The sequence below is a fragment of the Lepeophtheirus salmonis genome, chromosome 6 (assembly GCF_016086655.4).
Source record: "Lepeophtheirus salmonis chromosome 6, UVic_Lsal_1.4, whole genome shotgun sequence".
In the NCBI taxonomy this organism is placed as follows: Eukaryota; Metazoa; Arthropoda; class Copepoda; order Siphonostomatoida; family Caligidae; genus Lepeophtheirus; species Lepeophtheirus salmonis.
In genome coordinates, this window is record NC_052136.2 from 10,213,499 (window position 1) to 10,226,715 (window position 13,217).

The 13,217-nt window shown below is 29.0% G+C and overlaps 1 long non-coding RNA gene across 2 annotated transcripts; it reads left to right on the top strand.

The window, feature by feature from the left end:
- Positions 1-348: 348 nt before the first annotated feature.
- Positions 349-9,574, top strand: LOC121119378 (uncharacterized). Of its 2 annotated transcripts, XR_011780652.1 has the most exons (5): positions 349-578; positions 5,295-5,565; positions 6,719-6,903; positions 7,358-7,531; positions 7,594-9,574. It is a non-coding gene; the product is annotated as an uncharacterized lncRNA (long non-coding RNA). The 2 variants fall into 2 exon arrangements; XR_011780651.1 differs by having other exon boundaries at positions 7,358-9,574.
- Positions 9,575-13,217: the final 3,643 nt, after the last annotated feature.

Here is a 13,217-nt window from a genome sequence, read left to right on the forward strand (position 1 = left end):
GGTATTTTTGTGATTGCGAGATAACGCCGTGTTGAATATTCAATTTATCTTTTAAACAGGCACGTTGTCATTTTTACAAAAGCTTCCTATTCTACGATTACATTTAAAAAACCACAATAAATGTAATGTTCCACGAACACCACCTACAGACGGGAGCAAAGTCAATAAGAACACCTTTGGATTGGGGGTACAATCATACACTAAAACATATATTCTGTAAGGGATTACATTTAAAAGGATGTACATACATTTGACTATTAAAATATACAAACTCGTAAAACACAAGGTACCTTACTATCTATTTAAAACAAATCCCTACGTCATGATCTAAAAGTAAATAAAAGACAATACATTACAATAAATACTTTTGTCTAGTCGCAAATAAGATGTCAATGCCTTGAGTAGTGATTGATACTGATCCAGGAGTAGATGATACCTGTGCTATTTTACTAGCACTAAAGTATCATAAGCTGGGCAAAATAAAAATTGAAGGAATCTCTGTTGTAAATGGAAATTGTAGTACTTTCCATGGAGCACGTAACGTGGGAAGGATACTCAGTACTGTAGGAGTTACCGATGTGAGTTATTACCCTATATTTCAAAATAGTTTTAATGTTTTATGATGTAATTCATTTTATGACAGTTTGCCGAACTTCATTTTTGTGCTTTTACTGTTCATTTGTGATGGAAAACATAATTTAAACATGCATTTATTAGAGAAAAGCTACTATAAACTCGTTTCAATTATGTTCAATGAAGTAGTTTTTTTCAGTCTCCTTTGTTATTACTTATTATATTACATTAGAGTATGGTAAATTTATTAATTGACATGGAGATAATGTTATTTATACGAGTAGTATGATAACTAAGAACGAAGATAACCTGAAAAATACTTCTTGGTTTTAAGGACAATAATTATTACCACATTATTTATTAGAATTGATTGGCAAATGGTCATTTAGAAATTATGATTTATGTCATATTACGGTGTTTTCCATGACATAATCAAGTAAATTTAAAAAGATATTTACATAACTAGAAAAATCCACACCAAATGAAATTGAATTCATGTTTGAGAATATACTTTAATTAAAATGACAAAAAACAAAAATATTTCGCAACATTTCATAATGTGAGGTTGAGTGACTTCCATTAACACTTCATAGCACAATGATAATATTGTTTATGATACTATTTTGACTCCCATGAAATAATATCTAATGTTCAAGCCCTAGCCCATAAGTTTTACTAATATCTGTAGTGGACACAGGGTCAATCGTATAACTTCTTTGAGGGAAAGTGTATTTTTTTATACTTACAAATCAAATGGCAATACATAAATAACTTTGTACAGAACTATTCCCTTTTTACTGTATAATGTTAGGGTAATCTATTTGAAGTCACGTGCTACAATTTGTATCTCTTCCACGAAGATAACAATTTTGAACTTAAATAAAAAAGTTTTTGATTAAAAAAACTTGCGTAGAGTGAGTGTTTCAACCTGGGATTGCTAGAGATATTACCTTTAACATTTTTCTACGAGTCAATTACAAAAAACGAAGTTTAGATCAAACATTTTATCAGTTAAAGTTAGGAACCATCTCTTTGGAAAAGGATGTACAATATGCATAACATATATATAAGGAAGAGAGAGTATTGAAGGGCCGGATGAATGATGATTAATTGATTAATAATATTAATATTATAGTAGTTGCATTTTCATATACTAATAGCATAATTACTATGTATCATTGAAGGGCTTATTCTAAGTTATTCATCATTACAATTATTTTTTTAATATATTATTTTAAATTATGAAATGTACAGTATTAGGTATATTTTTTGAATTTAAATGATAAACCAAAAATAAATTTAAAAAACTAAATAATAATATTCCAATTTTTTTACTACATACACCAGAAAATGTATGATTTTTTATATGTGCAACTTCATTTTGCCTTATATTTAATATGTAAAATTATTTTAGTATTATTACACAGACTATAATTTTAAAAGATTTAATGAAGTGTTCCAAAAATAGTTTATTGTGTCTCTATGTAAAATAATAGTAAGCCAATGACTGCTAAACAAAAGGATGGGGGACATCATCTCAACAAAAATACTTTCCAGGATAAATTATAATTTAAATAGGATGCCTATTCAAATATTTCAAAGATTAATCCATAAAAAAATTATAAGTTTATTAGAAGAAAATAGCAAAATAATATGTTAAGAACTAAGCTTACTGCAAGGATCAATTCGGTAAGCAAGGTGAGGAAAATTGAAACCAATACACTAGCTACATCTTAGTGTGAATGTAAAAAGGTAATTATAAATTATGTTTTCACATTTATCGAAGACTTTAATATTTTTTCTACTACACTACTAACTATGCTACTATTATGTAAAGCAAAGTGAATTAATAATATTCAGTGATGAAATGAATATAGCACTGACACAATACTGTCTAATATAATATTAATATTATTCATTATAATTCCCCACCTTCGATCGTCTAGCTCTCTTTCTCAATTCTGTATTAAAGATTTACGTTATACAAATTGTACATTCTTTGCCAAAAAGATGGTTTCTAACTTTAATAGATATAATATTGCATCTAAATTTTATTTTGGTAATTGTTAAAATTGTTAAAGACGTACTTTAAGCAAGTTGTTTATTAAAAAACTTTTTATTTCTGTTCAGAAATCATGTTTTGTGGAAGAGATATTAATTGTAGCACGGAACTTCGCATAGATTCTTTGATGCCGATGAAATAAATATTGTACAAAGTACAAACTTCCCCTTACATGAGGTTAAGTACCCTTTGTCACTCCAGATATTACTAGAATTTATTGCCCTAAGCCTTCCCAAAAAATGTATTTTATTAAGCATATGCACACTACGCCTAGACGAAGTTTCGTATTCATAGTCTTCTTAATTATCTTAAATCTGTGTATACTACCTGAGGAGACGGTGGAATCATTTTTGTACATACAGATTTTTACTTGTTCAAACATGTACTCAACTATAGATCGGAATTCATTTTTTTGATGTTTCGCAGCATTTTAATACTTGTTTTACATTTATATTAATCAGAACAGACTCAGATATCTTTATTTTATTGGCCAGTATAGTTTTATAAATTTGTAGATATCATTTTTGATAACAGCAGCCCGTGAAGGGAGGTGCAACATCACCGACGAATCCTTCTTCACAGCGAGCACTATATACATGGAGAATGCAATTCATTTCAGAAAATACATAGGTTGACATGAACAATCATCTTTAGTATATCTACATGGCGTTTGATTGGATGAAAGATTATACGTAGATATACTAAAGATGATTGTTTATGTCAACCTATGTATTTTCTGAAAAAAGTGCACTCTCCAATTATATATAAGTTATAAGTTTTTAGTAAAATACAACAAAAATAAGCGTATAATCATTATTTTTCCAAGGTAACATACTTATTAATATAAACTTAATAAAATTTCCTTGAATATTAATTTCCAAAGTCATATTTTGTATATATAAGTTGTTAAACCTTAGGATTAGTCATGATAGAAAGAGTCGATTGAATAATTAATGCACATAATCTATTTTGGTAACTATCTTCATTTGTAACATTCTTTATTGGAAGATAATGAATTCAGTTTGAAACTTACTTACGTTGATATATTTCAAGCTATAAATTTGTTGAACAAAAGTATCCAAGGAGCCGATGCAATAATTTGATACTTTGGGTTAAAGCTAAAAGCTTTCTTAGCCAAAATTCGTCTTTGAAAAAGAAATACCAAGAATGAAATATTAGCTATGTTTAGCGCAGTGAAATAATTTGTTGAGAAAAATCCAGAGGCGGAGACTATTACATTAAAAATATTAATAATTGACCATCTGAAAAAATTGAAAAACGAAGTGTTAGGTTATTACCCTACTCTTGATGATGACGAAGTTGTATATCTCACAAATTATTTTACATCTAATCCAAAGTGATTACCATAAGAATCGGGTGAGCAGAAGGCTCTGATAGACCTTCAATATCATGAAACTGCTAGCTATGTTTATTCTAAGGAAAAATTATATACATTTTGGGTTAAAATTTTAAAATTGGATACTATAATTGTGGAACCTGCCGCACGAGGTATGTTTCTTTCTCCGTCGACTTGGATTTGTGAATCTACTTTTTCAATATTATTGGGGAATTAAAAACAAGCATAGGTTAAATATGAAAACAATGGACCACGATGCTCGATGTGTAACTCATAAATAAATCCTCAAAAGATAAACTTGTAAATCAAAACAAAGTTATCATTGGTTATACATATAGGTTGATTTTAAATTATTTTTTATTTAATTTTTCGAATACATAGCTAACTAATTTGGAGGTGTAAAAACAGAATGTATTGCTATAATTCAAAAAGAAAATATGACTGGAATTTTGCTATTTTACTTGTATTTTTTAGTTTTAAAAATTTAATGGTACGTAGTTATAAATACATCAAATTAGCAAAGGGGTACCACGCCAAAAATAAACAAAAAAAGCGTTTGGAAAACCCTGCTCTAGAGTATATTTGCTGTTATTTGGTCATAGGATATTTAGAATATAAATTTAATCTTTTTTAAATTTTGAAATAAATTTTGTAGTCTAATTTGCATTAAATAAAAGCATGTGGGATCATTTTTATACCAGCAGTCTGCAAGGGGATATGCTATCCCCATATTTTTCTAGATTTAACCAACTAATGTGCTTTATTTAAGATACGATTATAAACTAACATTTTATATATTCGCATCTATAATGTTATATACGTCGATTTAAAAAAGACTGCTTTTAAAAATATATGGATATTAAAAGATTAAAAGTAATATTAATTTAAAATCCCTCACTACCATTTTCTCCAATTAAAAACTGTCATAAAGATAATTAATAGCCTTCATTTTTATAACAGTTCATTATAATATTTATAGACATGATCTTATTTTGCGTCAGTAACTCAGTTATTTATATCTGTCTATTAAGAGGGTAAAAAATGAGTTTTTAATATACAGTTTTATAGAAGAGCAAAAAATGAAAAGCCCTCTCAGAATATTGGAGATAGTTCTAACTAAAGCCTTATTTTGTAATAAAAGTTTAATTAATCAATGAATTTTAGTTTATGTGAGAATTGAATGCAGTGAGAAATTGTGCACAAAAACTTCATTTATAATCATAACTCATTAATTGTAATAGTGATTTGATAAATTTTGTTTTGTTTTGATGAGTTTATTTGTTCAACATATACATATTTCAGGTGCCAATTTACAAGGGTTGTGATGAAGCTTTAGTTTTTATTAAGCCGAGGAAAGAGATCTACGAGTATCATAGTTCCGATGGTTTCAATGACATTGAGTGGGAAAAAGAAGAGACTTTTGAACGATATTTAAGCCATGAGTCTGCATTTTCCTTTATAAATTCAACCATTACTAAATATCCCAGTAAGACCTTTTTAGTCTCAAGATAATCGTGTTGTCACTTTTTGGACTCCTTGGGAAACTTGTTATAAAGACTGTGCGATCACATATGTAAGTTTATTATAATTATAGTTGTGAAATGAGAAGGAATTCTGGCGAGTACAAATTTATCAAACTGCATAATATTCAAGGGGCGTAAAAAGTGTTTTCATATTGAAAGGTGAGGTTTATTTAGATTATTTTTTCCTTTTTTTGTGTTGAGTTACTCAAATCCCGTCAAATTATTTACTAATTTTCTGTAAAATAAAATTTTTATCTAAAATCTAAAAATATATATATATATTTTCTTCACTATATGTTATTTACAAGTATTGCTATACGATGTAATTGGCAATACATTTTTTATAATTATCATATGGGATTTTGCAAGTGTAATTTATTTTTTTATTTTGGCAACTTATGCATACAAATTAGATAAATTAGATTATTTTGTTAAAGGTTTGTATTAATTGATAACAAAAGTAAATCCTTTATTTACTTTTAGAGTCAAAATTAAAAGAAACATTAATTTAAAATTAACACTTCTATACCACCAAGATTAATAGAAATACAAGGTTATACCATAACGCGTTTACGACTGATGTTTGTCTTCCACCACGCTTTTAATATTGACGTCATAGCAGATGAGTGGTTCCATGTTTTGTCAAAATCTGTTTTCTTGCCCAGCATTTGGTACCATACATTAAATTGAAAATTATAGCAATAGTGACGTCATAGACTATAAGTGGTTGCGTGTTGTGTCAAAATATGCTTGTCTTGACCAGCAATCGGTACAATACATCAGATTGAAAAATTCTTGCAATCCCGATTACAAGATGGTTAACCTTGTATACCACCAAATATGCAGAATTAACATATTTTTAAACACCGAGATTTCCTCTTTTTCACATCTTTAGTTTGTATCTTCTTGAAACTAAGAGCGTCATATAATTTTTTTTACGGATACTCATATATAATTTTTGGCTAAGAAAAAAGCTATAACTAAGTTGTATTTATAGAAAAGATGCCCTCACCTTTATTGCAGAACTTTTTAAATTTAAATTTTAATAAGTTGTTGGTTATTTTCAACTTTTTTTTTCTTAATGAAGTTTTATAATTGTTTACATTTATTTTTATTTGCTCTGAAAGGTACTAAAAAGTATATTTTTCCTCTTAACAAAATAATATATTTTATGAAATTGTAAATATTCGTTCTTATTTTAAGAAATGGAGAGAAGAAGTTTTTTTGGTAAAATTGACTCTCCAGCCGTCAAACTCTTAAATCTAATCGAAAGCCCAAAGGATTATGCCATGGGATACAAAGGAAAAGATCATTGGTTATTATGTGATCAATTAATCATAGCTGCATTGCTGGAGCCCAAATTAATAGATAAAGTCTTTGAAACCCCTGTAAGTATGATTCTAGTGACTTTATATATATATATACTATATGCTGAGTAAAAGTTGCGATTTTGTACAAGTTGTAACTTGTATGAGTAAATTATACTAGTTATAACTAAAAAATGAGATGAAGAATTAAGATGGATAATACAATAATTGAATATTCCATGGATGTTTGAATGGGGTAATCTTTACCTTTTTATTGGAAATTGCTAATTGATCAGTATGATGTGGCACATTATAAAGTTTAAAATTTCAAATTTACATAACGTACAAATCCATAATAAATGCGTAATTTTAATATATCCAAATGACTAATGAAATAACTAAATAAGACGTAATGGGAAGTGAAATTGTAAATTGTATATTCTGCTTATACAAATAACAACCTGTACATAATCCCCAATTTGCATATAACATATAAGAAATGAATATGTTTTTTTAATGTATATTTATTTAACAGGTCATTGTTGAGTTGGACGGAACGCGTACAAGAGGTCAAATGTTACTTCTTCATGAATTCATGGATCTTTCTTTAAAACATGGATATGTGAAAATCATCCAATCCTCTAAGGTTGAAGCATTAAAAAAATTCTTATTGGAGTCTTTGGCTAGTTAAAATATCATTCCTAATAGTGTACGAAATGCAGTATATTATATAATAATATATTTATATATATATATTCTGTTTTACTATAGGAATTTATAAAAACGCAAGAGACTGTGGCATTACTCCTGCAAATATAATGTTTTCCAATCACGAACTAAAACTTTGTCAAATACCTTAAATGAAGTCCCGGGTGTTTCGAGAGTTATATACTCGGGATAAATTCATTAAAATTATTTACTTTACAGTATATCATGAATTTAATTATTTGTTGATGTAAGCTGTATCTTGACTGATAACACAAATTAGCACTCCTATGTATTTATAATAACATCAACTCTTGTTTCCTTCAATCTAAAAAGTTGTTCCATTAAGGAAATTATGTCATTTAATTATTTGACCATCAGATACAAATTGAGTAATCAGTGAGCCGATACAATTTGACTGAATTGAGTGGATCTGTTCATTTGCAAAAAAAAAAAAAAAAAATATATCTCCCAAATTGTTATAAAAAAGTGAATTCAGAATGTGACATTAGACCTATTCAAAAATACATTTTTTTGCAAATGAACTTATCTCATTTTCTTATTTAAGAATGACTTATCTTATGTTATATATTTTCTTAGACTTCTATAAATAAAGACGTAAAAATCACAAAAAAGTGATTATACCTATTTGTTTATTGAAAACATTAGTTTTCAAAGAATCAAGTCATTGCCTATTCTATTCTACGGCTTGAAGGAGATACTCTCTCTGCTTGTAATTGTTAATATCGTTTTGTGGCATTCCATGGTGTATTTTATCTATACTGTTTGTCCATAAACTACGCAAAATCATCAAAACAGGTATTTAGGAAAAACTTGAAGGCCGATGAGGTAGGGTAAAGGACATCCCTAAAGAAATGATTTTCGAGCATCTCACATCTTAAAGTATAGGAAAAAATGTGGGAAAATTCGAGAAAGTTTTGAATAGGTCTAATCTGACATTGATTCAACTTAAAAGCCATATATCGACGGAAAAATAACTTCAAAGTGTATGAACATACGTCGTCACCGGATGCACTTTATATAGTTGTCCGGATTCAAATACCAATACATTATAAAGATGAGGTTTATCAACGAGGTAAAGAACTCTTTGGCTCATCAAATCATATTTTTTTAAATAACATGCTGTTATTATTGTTTTATTCTTGAAGAGATAAAGTCTTCAGTGATTCTTTAAAAAAGAAACATGTTCTCTTTTCCGAAGTTTTAATATATAAGCTACCTAACGTTAGTTAGTTGGTTGGTAGCCACTCTGTCCTTCATTCAAAATGACAAATAAGTTTCATTATTGAATAACTACGTGTGGATGTTTTTATGAAAAATTGGAGAGTAAAATCGAAAATTTTTTATCTTCTATATTATTAAAGCAAAATTTGTATGATTGTCGACGCCTAATAACTCTGGGAAAGGCTGGGTACAACTGCTAGTTAAATCTATATGAATAATCTAAATATAGAAAAACTAGTCACCGGGTGCACTGTATATAGTGCTCCAAAATGTAAATAACATCAACATATTTTGGTCTAAGAAATAAAAATATACTCATTTTAATGCAGACATCCTTTACTACAGTACTTAAACGCTAAAAAAGAGTATGTGCATTTTACAAGAACTACGTTCTATTCCTTTTCATAATTTATATCTATATTACTTAATGCATACCTATTCTATTCATTAATTATCGTCAATATTCATACACTGTTCATAAGTCACTATTTTGTTAGGATTAATTGAATATTAATTTTATTGTTGTAAAATTCTTAGTTAGTATTTTTTAAAATATGCTGATACTATTCGCTTAAAATGAAGCAAACAATATTATGCTTTCTGAGGATGTTTTTGTGGACAAATAATGATTAATAAAGAGGAAAGAGCAATTTCAACCAATTAGGCAAAAGGTATTATTACACTTGTATCAGTTACATCGAAACTCATTAATTAAATTAGTATAAATATGATTATTACTTAATAAAATTTATTGTATCAGTTCAGAGTTACACAGAATAAATCTATTAGTATAATATTATAATAGAATGTGTCAGTTATTTTCTCCAACGACCTATATCTTAATCTAGGACAAATGTATATTTTTATTTTTAGAAGTTAGGTATCCGTTGTTATTAATAAAGCCTTCGCTTATTTTATAATGATTTTTTTGATTTTTGTATTGTCATTTGGCTATCGTTTAATCTCTGAAGATGTAGTATTCCATTTAAAAAGATTCATATATATTTGCACAGCTAGTGAATCAAGCCGTCCCAAGTATTGAGATGAACTACTCTGTTAAAGATGTAAAGGAATCGTCTTTTACATATCAGGATATATAGCAAAGTCCAGCATAATAGTCACAAAATGCCAATTTTAAAATTTCTTTTAAATGGTTGACCTCCAATGATCTGGAAAGTTGATGGAGCTCAACCATTTAAAAGAAATTTTATAAAATATGAATAATAGAGTTTGATTAGTTTCATCTTTTAATATAATATATTTATCTTGTTTCTTCACTGTAAAACTTGGTATGGAAACTATGATGATGATGATGATGACGATGATGGAACAAGCCCAATATTTTCTTTCTTTTAGTCAGTCAAATGACCAATCTTCAAACATATATATTGTTAATAATTATGTTATTCTTTCTTGTGTACCCTCACCAGAGAGAAGAGAGAGGGACAAAATAGTAGTTTTTACATCGAAAAATTTGTCCTAAGTTTAAACAACGAGGTTGCGTTGTCTTGGTGGCCTAAAAGTTAAGTGTTAGTAAGGGCAAGTTATTATAATAAGTTACAAATCGTCGTACGTTAAATAATTTCAAACATTTAAAGTTCAAGACATTTGAATGCCCTCAATATATGAATACAGTGAGGTTTCATCAATTTTTTAGTCATTTCTCTACATACAGTCATGTATAGTTTAAAATCAAATCCTAAAATAATGAGGTTTTAATGACCCTGGTTTGACCATAATTTATCATGAAAGGATATTTTATGCTAATAATCGTCATGTATCAAATATAACTATTTTAATGATAGACTCAAACCAATATAACAATGCTACCGCAATCCTTTACAGGGGGTTAGCTCGCTAATATAAAAATACCCTATGTATTTTGTTGTCAGCTATCGATTCCCTCTTCTCCCTTGATACGTCATGGCTATTTCATACTTTAGTTTTTTTTCATAAATACACAAAGTAATAAGTTATTCTTTATCTATGCTCCGTTTCCAAAAGAAACTTTGGCTATTTCTTCATAGAAATAATAGAATAACTTATGATAACTACTCTTTTAATCAAATATTACGAAGCAATAATAATGTAATACAGTATCGAATAAAATACTATGTAGATTTTAATATTATGTAATTTGTTTTAGAAATGGCGGAAGAATAATACGACAGTGATAGTCTACAAGTATATAAGATATAAATAAAGAGTGGTATGGTTGACTTATTTGGCTAACTACCAGATGATTTTGGGCTTTTTTCTGTTTCTTTTTGGATGAAAGGTTGCGTGATACAATAAAGATAACGACGTGTTTAATAGTTAATCAATACATAAGACATTCATCTTATGTCAAAGAAATACTTATTATACCATGGCTTACTTGAATTTCTCCAGAATTTCCCATTGCACTGTTCCTCTGCCTTCCCTAACAAAGGCTTTGTAGTCATGAAGGGTTGATGATATATATTTTATTACTTAAGTAGTCGTTCTAACCCTTACTTATTTACTAGTTTCTTTATGTACATTGTAAATACATATATTCGAATAAAGTAACTTGTAATAAGTTCTATATGGGAATCTAATGTTGTAAGACCTTTAATCATTGTCTATTACCTTTGATTCTGTATTCCCGTATTTTCCTTTGGGAATCCCTCATCCTATTTCTAGTTTCACTGGCGTGCCTGGTGCCTTTTGGGCCTACCCCTTTTGGTGACGAGAATTATAATAAATAAGTGGTTTATTACTCTTAAATAGTAAATACACATCAGTCGATCTTACAAGTTTTATCATGTAAGGTGGATCCAATATTACACTCCCAGAACGATTGACATGAGGGTAAGGGTAAATAAATTTGTTTTTCATTTCACAGAGATTAATTGACTGTAGGTTTGCTCCTAAGGCATTGAAGGTGCTGATGTTGTGCTGTGTTCCATCAGTTGCAACAAATCTATCATTTTTGTATCATATTGCATTATTCATTATATAATCTACAAATATTACAAATTCATTCCTGTTCATTTCGTCCTTCGTGCCAAAAACAAGAAGAGTATAAAGTACTCCTCATAAGATTGTGAGCGCTTACAAGGATTTCAAGCAACGCACCCAGAGTTAGAGCTCAAGGGTGTGCGCTGGTTTTTTATTGTTTGTTTTAATATGCAGGTAGTCGCAAATTAATATTAATAAATATCGGACGTGAGTCCTAATTCATCTCTATCTCTGTTGTTATTGCATTAAAGTGATCATTTAATTAATTATTTCTGGATTTTGTTATTATTATAATAGTCTGTCTGAGGTTAGTTTCACAAGTTAATACAGTCCACTAATTTCGTTCAAACCGTCCATAATAACTGTGTAAATGACAAATATAGTTAAATGTGCTATCAAAAGGCAATTCCTGATAAGTTCAACTTGAATAAGTGATTTTGTCCCACGCACAAAAAAATTGCCAACAGGCAATTTCAAGTAACCCTTCAAATCTACCAACAAATAGAAGAGAGCTTCCTTTTCAGCTATTTCAGCATCTCCCAAATCTTGAGAGCTATAGTCAATTGTCCCAAAAGTGTTTCTTCAAATTTGTGTCGAATTCAATATGTTCATTAAGAGCAGCATCCTTGTAGATAACCTTGCCATCTTCCTTCGTAAAATATTTAAATTCTTGGAAAGCTTCAGCTTGAAAACCAGGGAGACACAAGAATGAGCTTAACCAAGTTCTGAGAGATGATGGTTATGTATTGCAAATGTTTTGCATAAGAATTCATTAGGTGTAGGAGAATGAAAATACAAATTCATTTACTTTCTCGGAATAGCTTGCAGTTTTCGATTTCTTTTTGAGTAATTACTTCACGAGATCAAATTCTCCTTGATCAAACTTCTCTAGGGATGCAAAAGCTTCCATTTCATCAAACTTGCTTCTTTCAACTCATCAATTATGCCTATAAGCTTATTATTCGTCTCAAATACTCTATCTGTCTCTTTTCTGAATATTTCATTGCTTTTTTTGCTACATTTCAAACCTGCACTTCAGTTCTTCATTTTTTTCCCAGCAAATCCTTGTCATGTGGGATTGCATACTCATGGTCACTTATAATATGAGACTCGTTATTGCTCTTTTTCCTATGCTTTGTGATATCTTCATCACTTGCAACCTCCTCAATCCTGCAAAAAGAAGTGAACATACCTATCATAATTCATAAGGCATCACAATGTGGACATTGTTAAATGAAAATGGAATGTATCGTTGTATTGTTTGAATTCAAGCATACATACCTAAAATTGGCAAAATATTTGTCATCAATTTCCTTCTTCCTTTCTTGGCTAGTAGTTGGAAGGAGACGTGGAAGAAAACACTTGGAACTAACCTCTTTTTATGTGTTTCCTCTTGAATCCAGGTGTATTAACATTATCTGAGGGCAAGTAATGTACTAAGAAGACTCTATAGTCTCCATATT